The sequence below is a fragment of the Lissotriton vulgaris genome, chromosome 11, assembly GCF_964263255.1.
Source record: "Lissotriton vulgaris chromosome 11, aLisVul1.2, whole genome shotgun sequence".
NCBI classification, from domain to species: Eukaryota; Metazoa; Chordata; class Amphibia; order Caudata; family Salamandridae; genus Lissotriton; species Lissotriton vulgaris.
Window position 1 is genome coordinate 132,613,461 of NC_141699.1, and position 15,498 is coordinate 132,628,958.

Sequence of the window (15,498 nt, forward strand, 5' to 3'; positions counted from 1 at the left end):
TTAAAGTTTGGCCAGTCTCTCTATTCCTGTCCCCAACCTCAGAGTTTGGCATGAGTGGGCAGTTAATTGCTGATGTTAGTGGCGTATCTTGAGTGGTAATTGCTTCAATTAGTTCCTTTTCCCTTTGAAGCGGAGGATCCATATTATGTGGTGTTGGAGCTCCCAAGTAGTCATTGAGGTCCCTCTTTGTCGTATTCTTATCACAGTTTGGCTGTATGAGTTGTTTGGTCTTTACTGCCATGTCTCTGTATGTGACTGTTTGTTCTGGTTGGTCGTTTGCTGGTAGTCCTTGAAGTCCTTGCTCTTCTTGGTTCTGCAGGTTGCCAATTGTATTGTGCTGCTGCTGAATTGAATTGGGGGGTGAGCGATCTTCGCCCTCTATGGAGTGGGCATAAATGATGTTAGGAGGAGATTTATCCTTCGAACCGAAGAAAATTGGGAAGTATTTGGAAGTGGATGTTTCAGTGTCAGTTTTTTGCTTCCGCCCTTTCCTTTTTTGTTGGCGCCGTTGCTTGGCGTTGGGTTTCTTGGAAGATCCTGTCCCATCTGGCTTGTTTCTTTGTGTGCCGGAATGTGATCGACTATTGGCTCTCCTTTGTTTCCGGGTAACTCCTCCTTCCTTTGCGTTCCATCGTCATGTATAGTGAGGTCCTTTTCTGCAGTTGCGTTTCCTCTATGTAGGTTCCTTAGGTCTCCTATTAGGTCAGTTAACATAGTCGGCAGTGTGGCTACTTTGTCCAGTGCCTGGCTGCAGTTGCAACTTGGGTAGATGTTTGTCTGTGCTCTCACTATTAAGTTGTTTAAGTTCCCTAGCTTGTCGTCGATGCCGGCTGTGAAAACAGCCAGTGTATTAAGAAGAGTGAGTTGGAGCTCCATTTTTTCAGATTGATCCTGTAATGCATCTACTGCTAACTGAATGGTATTTAGCAGTGAGTTCCACGTTCCGGTGTTTTGTTCTTTCCCCCGCCCATTCTCCTTGGCGGTGTTGGTATGCAAGTTTGTGTTTTTGACTGCCAAAAATGGATCAAGGGCGGGGGGATCTTTGTGGTCTGGTGTGTAGGTTGCTAACATGTCTTCCCATTCTTGTGTGTTGAGATAGGACATTGTAGCCTTGCCTTCTGCTTTGCGGCAGAGGTCGTGTTGACTTAGTGCCTCGTGGATTCCCTGGTCTATGGGAGGTGTTGCACATTCAGCCGTTGAGCGAGACTTAATAGAACTCTACTGGACAATGGAGACACAGTCGCCCTCATCCTCCTCGACCTCTCTGCAGCCTTCGACACAGTCTGCCACAGCACCCTTTTACAACGCCTCAGAAACATCGGAATACAAGGAAAAGCACTTGAATGGATCACCTCGTTCCTCATCGGAAGAACCCAGAGAGTCCGCCTTCCACCATTCAAGTCCGAGGCCACTGAAGTCATCTGTGGCGTACCACAAGGATCCTCACTCAGTCCCACCCTCTTCAACGTATACATGAGCCCCCTCGCGGCCATCGCCCGCAAACACAACCTCAACATCATCTCTTACGCGGATGACACTCAACTGATCCTTTCTCTCACCAATGACCCCAGCACCGCCAAAACTAACCTACACGAAGGAATGAAAGAAGTTGCCGAATGGATGAAACACAGCCGTCTGAAACTGAACTCAGATAAAACAGAAGTCCTCATCTTAGGTACATCCCCCTCAGCTTGGGACGACTCTTGGTGGACGGAAGCCCTTGGAAAAGCACCCATCCCGACAGACCACGCACGGAACCTAGGCGTTATCCTGGATTCTTCACTTTCAATGAACAGACAAGTCAGCGCCGTCTCCTCATCCTGCTTCAACATTCTTCGCATGCTCAAAAAAACATTTCGCTGGATCCCCACCGAAACCAGAAAAACAGTCACCCATGCTCTGGTCACGAGCCGACTGGACTACGGAAACACCCTCTACGCAGGTACTACCGCTAAACTCCAGAAAAAACTCCAACGAATCCAAAACGCCTCAGCCAGGATCATATTAGACATCCCGCGTAACGAACACATCTCTGGTCACCTGAAAAACCTCCACTGGCTACCCGTCAATAAGAGGATCACTTTCCGACTTCTAACCCACGCACACAAATCACTCTACGATATCGGTCCAGAATGCCTCAACTCACGACTGTCCTTCTACACCCCCTCCCGCCAACTACGCTCTTCCAGCCAAGCCCTCGCCACCGTACCTCGCATCAACAAGACCACCATGGGAGGTAGATCCTTCTCATACCTGGCAGCTAAAACATGGAACTCACTCCCCACTTACCTTCGTCTTACCCAGAACCACCTAGCATTCAGAAAGCAACTTAAAACGTGGATATTTGACAAGTAATCCTCCTCCCCTCCCTAAGCGCCTTGAGACCCTCTGGGTATGTAGTGCGCTATATAAATTCTTTGACTTTGACTTTGACTTTGGGTACTGTGGGTTTGGCCCAAGGATTGTGAAGCCAGCGCCGGGCTGAGTGGTGCTTCCTTTGTGTAGAGCTGCTCTTGTGTCTGTAGGCCTGTCTGTGGGCCTCTACCAGAAGCCCTATCAGTTGGGCAGATGTCTGTTCTATTCGTTGGTTTTTGTGCTGAGGTTGGTTTCTCATACGCATTCACATCGGCGCTGAGATCGTCTAATGGGGTTGGTAACACAATTTCCCTGTTGTATGGGGCCTTGCTGTCTGAATGAGAGGGTAAGGAATTCTGATTCCGGTTGAACTCATCAGCAAAATTAGGTGTCTCTTTGCTTATGCTTGCGCTTGAGCTCTCCAGAGGAGTGTTTGCACTCATGTGCTTCGCAAAGCTAATTTGCGTAAGGTCTTGCGAATAATTACCCAGGACAGATGGACTTATAGCTTCAGGCGCGGGTGATGGTGGGCGTGCTGGGCTCGCAGTGGCTGGAAGTAATGGAGTTTGCAAGCCCTGCAGATGGTTGTTACTCGAGAAGATGGCTGAGCCTGCGTCCTTTAGAAATTAAAATTTTGTGTATATTTTAGGCTGGTAGGATTTTTTGATAGATTGTAGCGCCTTTACTGTAGGCTCTGATGATAAAACCGCTGACAAGCCCTGCACTGTTGAGCTTTGATAAAGCCCTGATGTTTGCTCTAATGGCAAAAAGTTCCCCTCTGTATTAATGGCAGGGTTTGCATTTATTTTCGTTTTCTTGTGTTCTTTCTCGTTTCCAGTTGTATCATTCATTTTTGCTGTGGATTTTGGTTTTGTCTCCAGGGGCTCCCTGACTTTCCCTGACCTCATGATGGTGTTTGCGGGCTGTGAACCGCCCTGGACCGCCAAGGAGAGGTGGAAATAACTGCCCCCCTCCTTATTTGCCGCCCCTTGCTAATGCGTTTGCTCTTCTGCCGATGGTTGAAGACAGAAGAATGGGGAGGTTTCGAGGTACGGTTTTGATGGGGAGGGAAAGATGGGAGCGTTGGAGCAATCTGGAGCAATCTGTGAGAGGGCTATGTGGAAACGTAGAAACAGGCTCAGAGTAGTGCTGAGAATAAGGATGTGAGAGGAGCAGACTATGAGCGGAGCGCTCGGGGGAGACCCGCTGACAAGGTCGGACCTAGTCGGGCCTGCCTAGGTCGAACCCCCGGCTCTTACTTAGCGGCCGCCTCTATCGGGAGCCGCGCTCACGTCACGTCTTTACAGTCTCGCTTCGCCTCTCCTCCTTTGAGTGGCTGCTCCTGACGGGGGGAAAAGCGGCGATGAGAACAATGAATCGCTGTATCTGTACTGAAATCTAGCCGATGCTAGTTGTCACCCTGAAGATCGCCGCCTGCATGCTCCTCTCACACAGCGACGCATGGACTGGGCGGCTTCTGTCAGCGAGGTTGAGGCGCTGTGTTCTGAGCTCCTGTAGACCCAGGTCCACCTCCGGTTCTAGTGCTTCAAAAGTCTTCCAGCACTCTGTTCAGTTTAATAAGTAAGTTAGGGCCTTGGTTTGCCTCGGGGCTGTGCCCTCTCCCCTGCACCCCTCGCCGCTATAGAGACCGCAATGGGAACTTTGGCAGCCTCAGCCCCCCTGCATCCTGGCAGACAGACTCAAACGGGCATGAAACAAGGATGAGAGGTCCCGATGGTGTTAGAGTTTAGTGGCGCTGCCGAGGGTCTGGCAGCATAGGTTACAGGATACAGGAGCAGGAGCAGGGGCAGAGGGGGGGGGGAGCCACGGGTGAGAGAAGCCGCAATTTGCCAACCGGTCTTAAAAGCAACTCACCGGGACCGTTTGCTGTTTTGTTGGATTTCCCTCACAATCCTCATGGTTGAGGCTTCAATATTGGGCTCTGTTCAGTCTCCGTAGCTCTAACCCGCTCTGTTCGCCATTCTCCTCTGTGGCTTGTTAGTTTATTTGATACGTACCTCTAATGAGGTCCGATTTCAGCTTGCAGCGGCTCGCAGGTGCCGGGAGCAAACAGCCGGGAGTGGGAGAAGTTTTGCCTTTGCCTTCTGACGCGAGCCAGGCAGGAGATGGGCAGGAGTGCTGCTAAAACTCCCGAGGACTCCAGGAGACTTCGGTGGGGCTCAACGAGACTTGCCCCCGCTGCCCCCGCTGCTCGCAGTCTCGCTGTTCACCGCTGTCCACCGCGGAAGGAATGGCGACTGGTGTCCGGCGTCTGGCGTTCGCTGTGGTCCTCTGCTGCTCTCTGCTGGTCAAACACGATATCACCACCACCAGTTGTTGATGTGGAAATTGAGATCGCTGAGCAGGACATAGTGGAGGGAATCAATAGCAAGGGGGGTGATGAGGCTGGGGCTGAGGCCACAGAAGTGTGGTCAGGCTCCCAGGGGCCGTGGCGAGGGTGCCTCTTATCATGGTCAATAACTACATTGGTGTGCAGTAGGAAGTTGAGGTGTTCCATAATAAGCATTTGGTCATCAGTGGTGACGGTGCATCGGATGATTTCCCTGAAGATGATGGTGATGCACTGTCCGTTTTTGTTGGAGCAGTCTCAGTGTATCATCATGTAACCATTAGGAGTGGCGGCGGTGATGTTGGGGTACGAGGAGGGTTTGAGTCACGTTTCAATGTCCGGGTGGAGATGGTGTCCCAGATTTCCATGGCATGTTTGCAGAGGGTGCAGGCGTTGAGCAGGATGCATTGGAGTGGGAGCGGTGTGGAGTAGTGTGCAGGCGGGCTGGCCTGTGTGGCATGCAAGGGGGCAGTGGCAGTAGTTGAAGGGTCCTTTGGTTGGTCGCAGGGAGGCCTTGAAGCAGCTGTTGTTCCAGTGTCCAGGGCTAGGAGGTCCTCAGCTGTGTAGCAATGGATGGTGGAAGGGTCAGGGGTCCTGGTGCTGGGTGTGGTCATGGCATGGATAGGCACAGATGGGCTTGCCTTTGGCGAGCCAGCTGTTCGCCGGCTGTGTGTGGCCACACAGTGGCCTCCATAAGTAGTTCTGGAAAGGGTTGTCTGGGAGTCAGGAGGAAGGAAACCAGAACAGTGTTGAGGTGGGAAGAAAAACCACTGCTCTAGGTAGAGGATACAGGGACCAACACCACCCAACTTACTGCAGTACCAAAGGGTGGTCATGTAGTTCATTAGAACTTGGACAATCTGATGTTAATCAAAGACAGAAATCCTTTGATTTCTGTCTTTGATGGTGCACAGCTTGATATTTTGGCATTTCTCCACCAGAGACCGCCTTGTCCACGTGGCCTCCCCAGCCTTCAGGTGATGCATCTGTCACTAACATGAACTGCGGATGGAGCAGGAAGAGCAGTGTGCCGCTTGTGCCGCTACTGAGGGTGTTAGGCTCCCACTTCTGATGTGCGTATGCTGTCCAAAAGGCACCCCCAGTGTTGGGCCCATTGAAGTGAAATGTTCCACTCCAAAGCCTGCATGTGACAATGGGCATAGGGGACCTAAATTATGCACAAGGCCAGGGGACCAAAAAGCCTCCAAAATATACGAGTCAGAACCAAAGCACAAGCCCAAAACAACAAGAGTATAGCCTTAATGTCCAGGACTCATTGTGGAGGTGGAAAGGCCAAAATCCACTATGTCCAGGATGGCCCTGTAAAGCCCTACTGATGCCAAAAATAGTATTTTGTCACTTTGATTGACATGAGGGTGGGCAGCACGAAACAGTCATGTTCAAGTGGTCTGAGACGCCTTCAGTAGCCAGACACTATGGTACGAGAAAGAATATATTTCTGACCTTTGATGGGGAGCAGTGATCATCATCATCACTTTCTTTTTGTGTCATAATTTTTTATTGGGGCCCAAAGATAGGCAATTCATCACTTTCTTGAAACCTGGATGACCACAGAAAGGCCAATGGACAGGACAGTGAACAGTAAGCGTTACAAACCATCAAAATAAAATGAAGAAATCACCTGTGGGACTGCAAGACTGGCATATTAAAGTACAGGTCCTATAATTTTAGGGACACCATTCAGTTTCTGGGATCCAAAGCTGCCAAACCCATGTCAATGTCAGCATTTTGAACTTGTCCTTCACAAGGAAGGTTTTCAGGAGCATGAGATCCAAGATTTCCTTCAATGTACTGTCCCTGGGAACCAAACGTTATTGAGAGTAATGCACTCTGCCTCTCTCAGGTTCATTCTCCTTTAGATATCACTTCAATCGCACCCTTTGAAAGCAGCATTTGAGCTTCTGCTGCTAGAATGGTGACATAATGCACCAATCACTGGCCACAACCTGGAGGGACATGGGTGAGGAAGATAAAAAGGTGCAAGGGTAACCAAATTTAACTTTAATTAATTTCTGTATTGTTGGTGGAACTGGTGGGAGAAAGTAACCCCTGGGAGCACGCCACAGTTCATCTATCATTAAAGTGCTCCAGAGCCCAAAACACCTTCTCACTAAACAGCCTGACTTGGTCAATGGCTTGTTCAAGTTCAAGTTCAAGTTGGGGCATTTGTATAGCGCACTTCTCACCCAGAGGGTCTCAAGGCGCTTGGGGATGTGGTTCATTATTTGTCGAATAGCCAGGTTTTAAGTTCTTTTCTGAAGGAGATGTGGTTTTGAGTGAGGCGGAGGTGAGTGGGGAGTGAGTTCCAGGTCTTGGCGGCAAGGAAGGAGAAGGATCTGCCACCCATGGTGGATTTTCGGATGCGCGGGACAGCGGCGAGGGCTTGATTGGACGATCTTAGTTGGCGGGTGGGCTTGTAGAAGGACCAGTCGAGTGTTGAGGCATTCGGGTCCTAGATTGTAGAGGGCCTTGAGTGCGTGGGTGAGAAGGCGGAATGTAATTCTTTGGTTGACGGGAAGCCAGTGGAGGTCTTTTAGGCGTCCGGTGATGTGATCTTGGCGAGGGATGTCTAATATGAGTCTCACTGATGCGTTTTGGATGCGTTGGAGTTTTTTCTGTAATTTTGCTGTGATTCCGGCGTATAGTGTGTTACCGTAATCCAGTCGACTCGTGACCAGTTCGTGGGTGACAGTCTTTCTTGTCTCGAGGGGGATCCAGCGGAAGATCTTTTTGAGAATGCGAAGTACGTTGAAGCAGGAGGATGAGACTGCGTTGACTTGTCTGGACATCGAGAGAGAGGAGTCTAGGATGAAGCCAAGGTTACGTGCATGGTCTGTGGGTGTGGTTGCTGTGCCCAGAGCGGAAGGCCACCAAGAGTCGCCCCAAAGCAGAGGGGGAAGATCCTAGGATGAGCACCTCCGTTTTGTCTGAGTTGAGTTTTAGGCGGCTATGTTTCATCCATTCTGCTACTTCTTTCATGCCTTCGTGAAGATTGGTTTTGGCGGTGTTAGGGTCTTTGGTGAGGGAAAGGATTAACTGGGTGTCGTCGGCGTAAGAGATGATGTTAAGGTTGTGTTGACGCGCGATGGAGGCGAGTGGACTCATGTAAACGTTGAAGAGGGTGGGACTGAGTGAGGATCCTTGTGGTACGCCACAGATGACATCGGTGGCCTCAGAGTTGAATGGGGGAAGTCGGACTCTTTGAGTTCTCCCAGCGAGGAATGAGGTGATCCAGTCCAAGGCTTTTCCTTGTAAGCCGATGTTGCTGAGGCGTTGTATGAGGGTGCTGTGGCAGACTGTGTCGAAAGCGGCAGAGAGGTCGAGTAGAATGAGGGCCACTGTTTCTCCGTTGTCCAGTAGTGTTCGGATGTCGTCAGTCGCTGCAATGAGGGCGGTTTCGGTGCTGTGTTTGGCTCGAAACCCGGATTCAGATGGATCGAGGGAGTTGTTGGATTCAAGGAAGGCGGCGAGCTGGTTGTTGACGGCTTCCTCGATGACTTTGGCAGGGAAAGGGAGGAGGGATATGGGTCGGTAGTTTTTAAGTTCTGAGGGGTCTGCTGTGGGTTTCTTCAGAAGGGCGCTGAGTTCGGCATGTTTCCAGCTTTCTGGAAAGGTGGCAGAGTTGAACGAGCAGTTGATGACATCACGGAAATGGGGTGCGATGATGGAGTCCGCTTTGTTGAAGATGTGGTGGGGGCAGGGGTCGGTTGGCGAGCCAGAGTGGATTGAGTTCATTAGGCGGATGGTGTCTTCAGTGGTGATTGGGTTCCAGGCGCTAAGGTTGTTAGTTGGCGGAGTAGGATCTGAGGGGGGTGGGGAGGGTTGATCGTTGGGAGTATTCTCGAAGCTGTTGTGGATGTCGGCAATTTTGTTGTAGAAGAAGGAGGATAGCGCATCGCAGAGGTCTTGGGAGGGAGTGATGTCGTTAGATGCTGCGGTGGGATTGGTGAATTCTTTGACGATGTTGAAAAGTTCCTTGCTGTTGTGAGTGTTGTTGTCGAGACGATCCTTGAATGCTGATTTCTTGGTGGATCGAATCAGCTGGTGGTGTTTGCGGGTGGCTGCCTTGAGGGTGGACATGTTGTCGGTGGTTGGGTTTTTTCTCCATGTTTTCTCCAGGGTGCGGCATAGCTTCTTGGATTTTTTAAGGTCCTCATTGAACCAGGGAATCAATGAATGGTGCTTCGACAGCACTGAAGAACCCAGTAGAATGTATCTGATAATGACACTGAAGCAGACAGCGCTTCCGACACAGTTCACAGTGTCCAGACCAGACCTCAGGATGTACTTGACTGTATCCTGGACACATGTATGGTTTGGGCAAAGGAAGATAGATAATCTTGAGGGGGAGTGGGAAATATCTTGATTGCCATGTCCCAGAGCGCATATGTGTAGTAGCCCAAGAGGCATACACTATTCAATGAGTGAAGGGCCAAACTGATGGAAGAGAAATATTTTTCCAAGAGCATGAATATTTTGTGATTATCTCCTTGGAGAAGCAGTAGGGGAAGCATTAGGGTTCACCATGCTGGCTGAAGCTTGGGTGGGTCCCCGGGAGCAGGTTTTTGATGCCAAGCAATAGGGAAGCACTTAAATAAAGCAGGCTGCCCCAAGAGCTTCGGTCAAAGCTTCATTTAATAGCAATTAGGAGTTAGCTGGTTATTGCGAAGGTTACAATATCCCAGACATCAAGTTTGTCTTAGGAGCCACTGTGGGCAATTGTTAGGTCAGCGCCGTCTCCTCATCCTGCTTCAACACCCTCCAAATGCTCCGCAGGATCTTCAAGTGGATCCCTACCAAAACGAGAAAAACAGTCACCCAGGCCCTTGTCACCAGCAGGCTGGACTACGGAAACACCCTCTACGCAGGAACGTCGGCCAAGCTCCTGAGACGGCTGTAACGCATCCAGAACGCCTCGGCATGCCTGATCCTCGACATCCCCCGCCGCATCCACATCACACCCCACCAGAGATACCTGCACTTGCTCCCCTTCAACAAGAGGATAACCTTCAAGCTCCTCCTCCACGCGCACAAAGCTCTCCACAACAGCGGCCCAGCATTTCTCAACATACGACTCTGCTTCTACACCCCCACCGCCAGCTCCGATCCGCTGGCCTAACCCACGCCACAGTCCCCCGCATCTGAAGAACGACTGCCGGCGGCAGATCCTTCTCCCTCCTCGCCGCCAAGACCTGCAACACCCTCCCCACCAACCTACAGCAGACCTAAGACCTACCGGCTTTTAGAAGACTCCTCAAGACCTGGTTCTTCGATCAGTAGCAGCAGCCCTCCCCCCCCCAGCGCCTTGAGACCCTAAAGGGTATGTAGTGCGCTCTATAAGTGCCTTGATTGATTTATAATTTATCATTTCCAAGACCCTGCAGCCCTGCATGTGATCACTACAAACGATGCATTAACCTCTGTAAATCCAATTCCATTTCAGGCAAAGCATCCAAATCACTGTCATTCTGATGTTTTGGTAGAGGCCAAAACATCAGAATGACAGTGATTTGGATGCTTTGCCTGAATATTGTGATGTGGGGGGTATAATACTGCCTACCTCTTCATCTTTGTTGTGAAGAACATATTCGTACCCAGGACTGCAATGGAGTCAGAATCAAAACAACCTCCAATAGCACTGGCTTCCACACGAGGGGAATAGGGGGGAAATCCTGCAAACGCCGCAGGCTGCACGTAGTTACTTCATACCGTGACATAGGCTGCAATGTTGCCGAAGGTGGCATGGTTACGACACCAGAACTGGAACAAAGACTGGAACCAGTGCTCCAGGAGCCGAGCCAGCTCCAAGCACTGCGTAATCAGTGGGGCCTGTGGCAAAGGTATTGCCTGACACCAGTGTGGGTCAGGCTAAGGCCAAATGGGATCAGTACACTTCCGCAGAGGTTCAACCTGAGACCCTGGTGTATTCATGTGGCCCAAAGGCACAACATGAGACCCAGAACCCTCCAACACACTGCAGCATCATCTCATTGAAGTCTTCAAACTGCTGCTGAGTTGACAACGGCCTGTGAAAATTTAGGTGCATCGGTTTCTGACTTGGAATTGGGTCTTAATTGGACAATGCTGTCAGAGTGGCACTATACAAGTGTCACATTCTCTGTGGAGTGAGAGCGGGATGGGGCTGAATCCCACTTGGTCTTCTTGCGCTTGCAGCGAGTTGCCTTTTGATTTTATCCTGTTCATAATGGAGGACGAAGGCTGTGAACAGCCTTCAGACTTTGAATGAGTCCAGCTCTGTAAAGTTTGGTTTCACGCTCCCTCATGGCCTTCAGATGTCAGGGAACATTTGTTGCAGGATTTTCCAGCATGTTTGGCGCCAAGGCTCTGTGACGACATCTGCTTTCTACAGGTGTGGCACAGCTTACATCCGCCTACTGTGCAAAAGGCATTCCTGCACACTGTCACGACAATTTGAGAAAAAGTGGTCAAAATACTGAAAAAGAGGAACTGGCATCAGCAATCAGGAGAAATTGAAGAAAGTTTATTCATTTGAAATGTAACAATAGCTGGGTTATCATCGCAGCAAATTGATGCATTTTTTTAACATTAGCACTTTGAAAGGAAGGGGGGCAGGAAAAGTTTAAAAGAAACTTCTTTACATTAGTCATTTTTGCACCTTACTACAAACACTTTGCAATATAACAGGTGTAGTTTTCATAGTGGAAATAAAAGATTTTTTGTCAGAATATTTCTGTATTATATCCATGGTAATAGTATGTAATGCACACCGTCACTTTAAAATGTATATTGTGCAAGAATATCCTATGATTAACGATGTAAGGTGGCTAGATTTGGGCTTATCGATAAGTTTCTAAATTGTATTTATGGGACAGTTTTTTATATTATGTGATGAGAAGATGTTTTGTTCGTAATGTAAATGTGTTTTTCTTGGAGATATAAGATCTTTTGATTGCAATGATTTTAATTAATCAAGCAATAAAGATTATATATTAAAGAAAGCTTTCGAAATCCAGTCTGGTACCCATGGGTATTCAAAAGATGAGCAATCTTTGGTTAGAAGTATCCATCAGAACGAATGTTAAGTTTATCTAAGGGCAGTGTCCCTCTTAATTCTTCTAATGATATTGCCACATTTTCTATTCCATTTGTACTTCAGGGAAGCACAAACAGATGGAATTGAATACTAAAATACATTTTTGTATCACTACATGCTTTTTTTGCCGTAGTAACTTGGGCCTCTAAAGCAGTTTGGGGCATATGTATCAAGCCCTTTTCCCGTTCGCAAACGGGCCAATTCTCAGAATCATCCCATTTGCAAATGGGAAAAGCCTTTCGGGATGTATCAACCCAAAAGGCCCTCGAAAATAGGGAATCACAAAATTTGCGATTCCCTATTTTGTGAATGCATTTAAGGAATCGCAAATTGCGATTCCTTAATTGCAATGTAGGAAGCACCCAAGTTGTGCAATTTCGGCTTAAGAAATCGCAAATTACCACCAACTTCAGATTGGTGGTAAATTGCGATTTCTTTGAAAAATTGCTCTTTTTTGCTTTTTTTAAAGTGCCATGTGGTGCACATACATGCCCTTAGTGCATGTATGTATGCTAGATGTGCACACATGCACATTTCAGGGGTGCAACAGGGTGTCTTTTTGGAACCCTTGCACCCTGTAATTGCGTGCGCAATTTGCGAGTACCTATTGGGTACTCGCAAGTTGCGTACGCAAGTCCCATTCATTCCTATGGGCCTCTTGGCCCATAGGAATGAATTGTGACTCGCAATTTGCGAGTTGCAATTAAGGAATGCGAAGGAATTGCAGAAAAGTTGCTATTTTTTAATTACATCTCGTTTTGCGATTCTCAAATAGCGATACTCCAAAAATCGCTATTTGAGAATTGCAAAACCATTCTTTGATACATACGCCCCGTACATCTTACAGGGTAATTGGACATCTCAGCACATTAGCACTTTATTGGATTAGGCAAGAAAATATATTAGGGCAAGTAAGATCGAATGAAGGCTGAAAGGTTTTGGTCAACGATATGAAGAACAATGCCAGTGCTGCTATTGGTTGAAACTTAAAAAGTTTACTCAGGCATCTTTATAATTGTTAAGATTACGGCAACTATATATGGATTAAATTGCATGCAAATTGCTTTGAAGTTGGAGTGTAAATATACATTTATGCTCAGAGTTTTTAATGCATTGAAATCGGCAGACTGTATGTTAAAATTGCAGAATATTACCATTTTAGGAATTTATGTTATGTATGATGTTTTATACTTATTATTGTAATCCTCGATTACTACAATAAACTTCAGCTACTACTGCGGGATAAGTTACGTTTTTGGAAATAGTTTCTAGAACATAGTCGGACAACTAGTTTTTAAGTATTACTTTCATTTATGTTTTGGTATCTATTCTCCAATTTACTAATGCTTCTTTAGGCGCACGCACAAGGTTTGTTAACAATTAGAGGATCTTCTAAGAACTCTTTTCTATTGACCTGTCATATTACAGGAATGGCACAGGAGGAAAGTATTGCACGGTGTAAATGCATTCAGTTTAAACACTGAAACTAATTTACTATTGTATCTTTTGCAATAATTAGTTTGTGTTACTTTTAGACTTGATTAATATGTGAATAAACATTTCAAACACCGTCGACAATCAATCAATCAATCATTGCATTTCTAAAGCACGCTACATACCCGTGAGGGTCTCAAGGCGTTGGGGGGGTGGGGGGGAGGGGGGGGGGGTACTTGTTGATCCTGAGTAGAGGGCGTTCCCGTAGTCGAGTCTGCTGGTGATGAGGGCCTGGGTGACGGTTTTTCTTGTGGCGGTAGGGATCCACTTGAAGATCCTGGGGAGCATTCGGAGGGTGTTGAAGCAGGATGCAGAGACGGCGTTGACTTGTCTGGTCATGGAGAGGGTGGAGTCGAGGTTGCGTGCGTGGTCTGTGGGTTCCGGGGCTGTGCCAAGCGATGTGGGCCACCAAGAGTCGTCCCAGGCTGATGGGGTGGGTCTGAGAATGAGGACCTCCGTCTTGTCTGAATTCAGCTTCAGTCTGCTGTCCTTCATCCAGTCGGCTACAGCCTTCATTCCTTTGGCGGTGTGGGGGTCTTCGGTGAGGGATATGATCAGCTTGGTGTCGTCGGCGTAGGAGATGATGTTGAGGTTATGTTGACGTGCGACATGGGCGAGCGGTGCCATGTAGATATTGAACAGAGTCGGGCTGAGGGAGGATCCCTGTGGGACGCCGCAGATGATCTTGGTTGTTTTTGAGCGAAAGGGTGGGAGGCGGACGCTCTGGGTTCTGCCGGAGAGGAAGGATGTGGTCCAGGCCAGGGCCTTCTCTTGAATTCCGGCGTCATGGAGACGTGCTGATAGGGTGCGGTGGCAGACTGTGTCAAAGGCTGCTGACAGGTCCAGGAGGATGAGGGCAGCTGCTTCTCCTTTGTCCATTAGGATCTTGATGTCGTCAGTGGCGTAGATGAGGGCGGTCTCGGTGCTGTGGTTGCTGCGAAAACCAGTTTGGGAAGGGTCCAGGATGTTGTTGTCTTCGAGCTAGCGGGTTAGCTGTTTGTTGACAATCTTCTCTGTTACTTTCGCCGGGAACTGGAGCAGGGAGATGGGCCGGAGGTTCTTGAGGTCCTTGGGGTCCGCCTTTGGTTTCTTCAGAAGGGCGTTGATCTCGGCGTGCTTCCAGCTTTCCGGGAAGGTTGCTGTATCGAAGGAGCTGTTGATGGTTTTCCAGAGGTGGGGCGCGATGGTTGTGCTGGCTTTGTTGAAGATGTGGTGGGGGCAGGGGTCGGATGGGGATCCGGAGTGGATGGAGTTCATGGTTTTGATGGTGTCTTCGTCGCTGGCGATGGACCAGGCGGTTAAGCGGCTGGTTCAGGTAGTGGTCGCGGGGGTGGTGGACTCGGTGGTGGGTGCGGGGGTCTCGGGGTTGAAGCTGTCGTGGATGTCGGTGATCTTGCGGTGAAAGAAGGTTGCCAGGGAGCCGCACAGGTCTTGTGATGGTGGTATGTCGTTGGTGTTGGATCTGGGGTTGGAGAGTTCTTTCACGATGCTGATGAGCTCCTTGGAACACAGCAGACACTCAATAGTTTACAGGTTTGCTTAAATCAAAAGTACATCCAAAATGCCCTAGTCAGAAAGGGCAGAATGGTGGACCTTTGGTATGAGCCATAGGCCACATCACTGTGCTTGACAACTATATATACACGGTTAGTCAGCCTGTTGTAATATAGTTGATACTATTGTATCGTAATAGTTTTTATCAAGCGGTCCAACACTCTTTGCACTTTCAAGTGAATGTGCAATGCTGGTTATAACCCTCTGGCGAGTATGTTAACTGCTTTTACTTGCACCAAAATGGGCTTGAGTGAAAAGTGAGGGTACTTTATGAAGAGAAAAGGTAAGTAACACCCTTTAACGGCCACCAGCGTGTGAGCATTAAGGCCTTCAAAACCTGTCCAAAAAATCTCACCCCCACATACAGACACACAAACATACTGTCCATGTCTGCTTCCTGTCCCTGCCCCACATTTTCCAAGAATTACAGTACAGTAGTTATTGCTGTAAGACGTCTGAGTGACTGTGTCTAGAAGAGAATTCCAGAGAACCTACTAGCTAATACCTGTTAAGGCATCTCTCTATCCTACAAAATCAGGGATTAGAGTAGTAGACCGTCCAAACCCATTATCATCCTAGCTCGGGTCCTAGTGAGGTTCTGATTTCTCAAAAAGGAATCAACCTTCCCCCATGAGACATTGAGCCTTTC

At 48.5% G+C, this 15,498-nt stretch overlaps 1 protein-coding gene across 1 annotated transcript in view; it reads right to left on the minus strand.

Annotated features, from left to right (window-relative positions):
• DNAH10 (dynein axonemal heavy chain 10) overlaps positions 1–15,498 on the minus strand; it is a 1,963,751-nt gene that overhangs the window by 455,433 nt on the left and 1,492,820 nt on the right. The gene's annotated exons all lie outside the window — the stretch shown is intronic.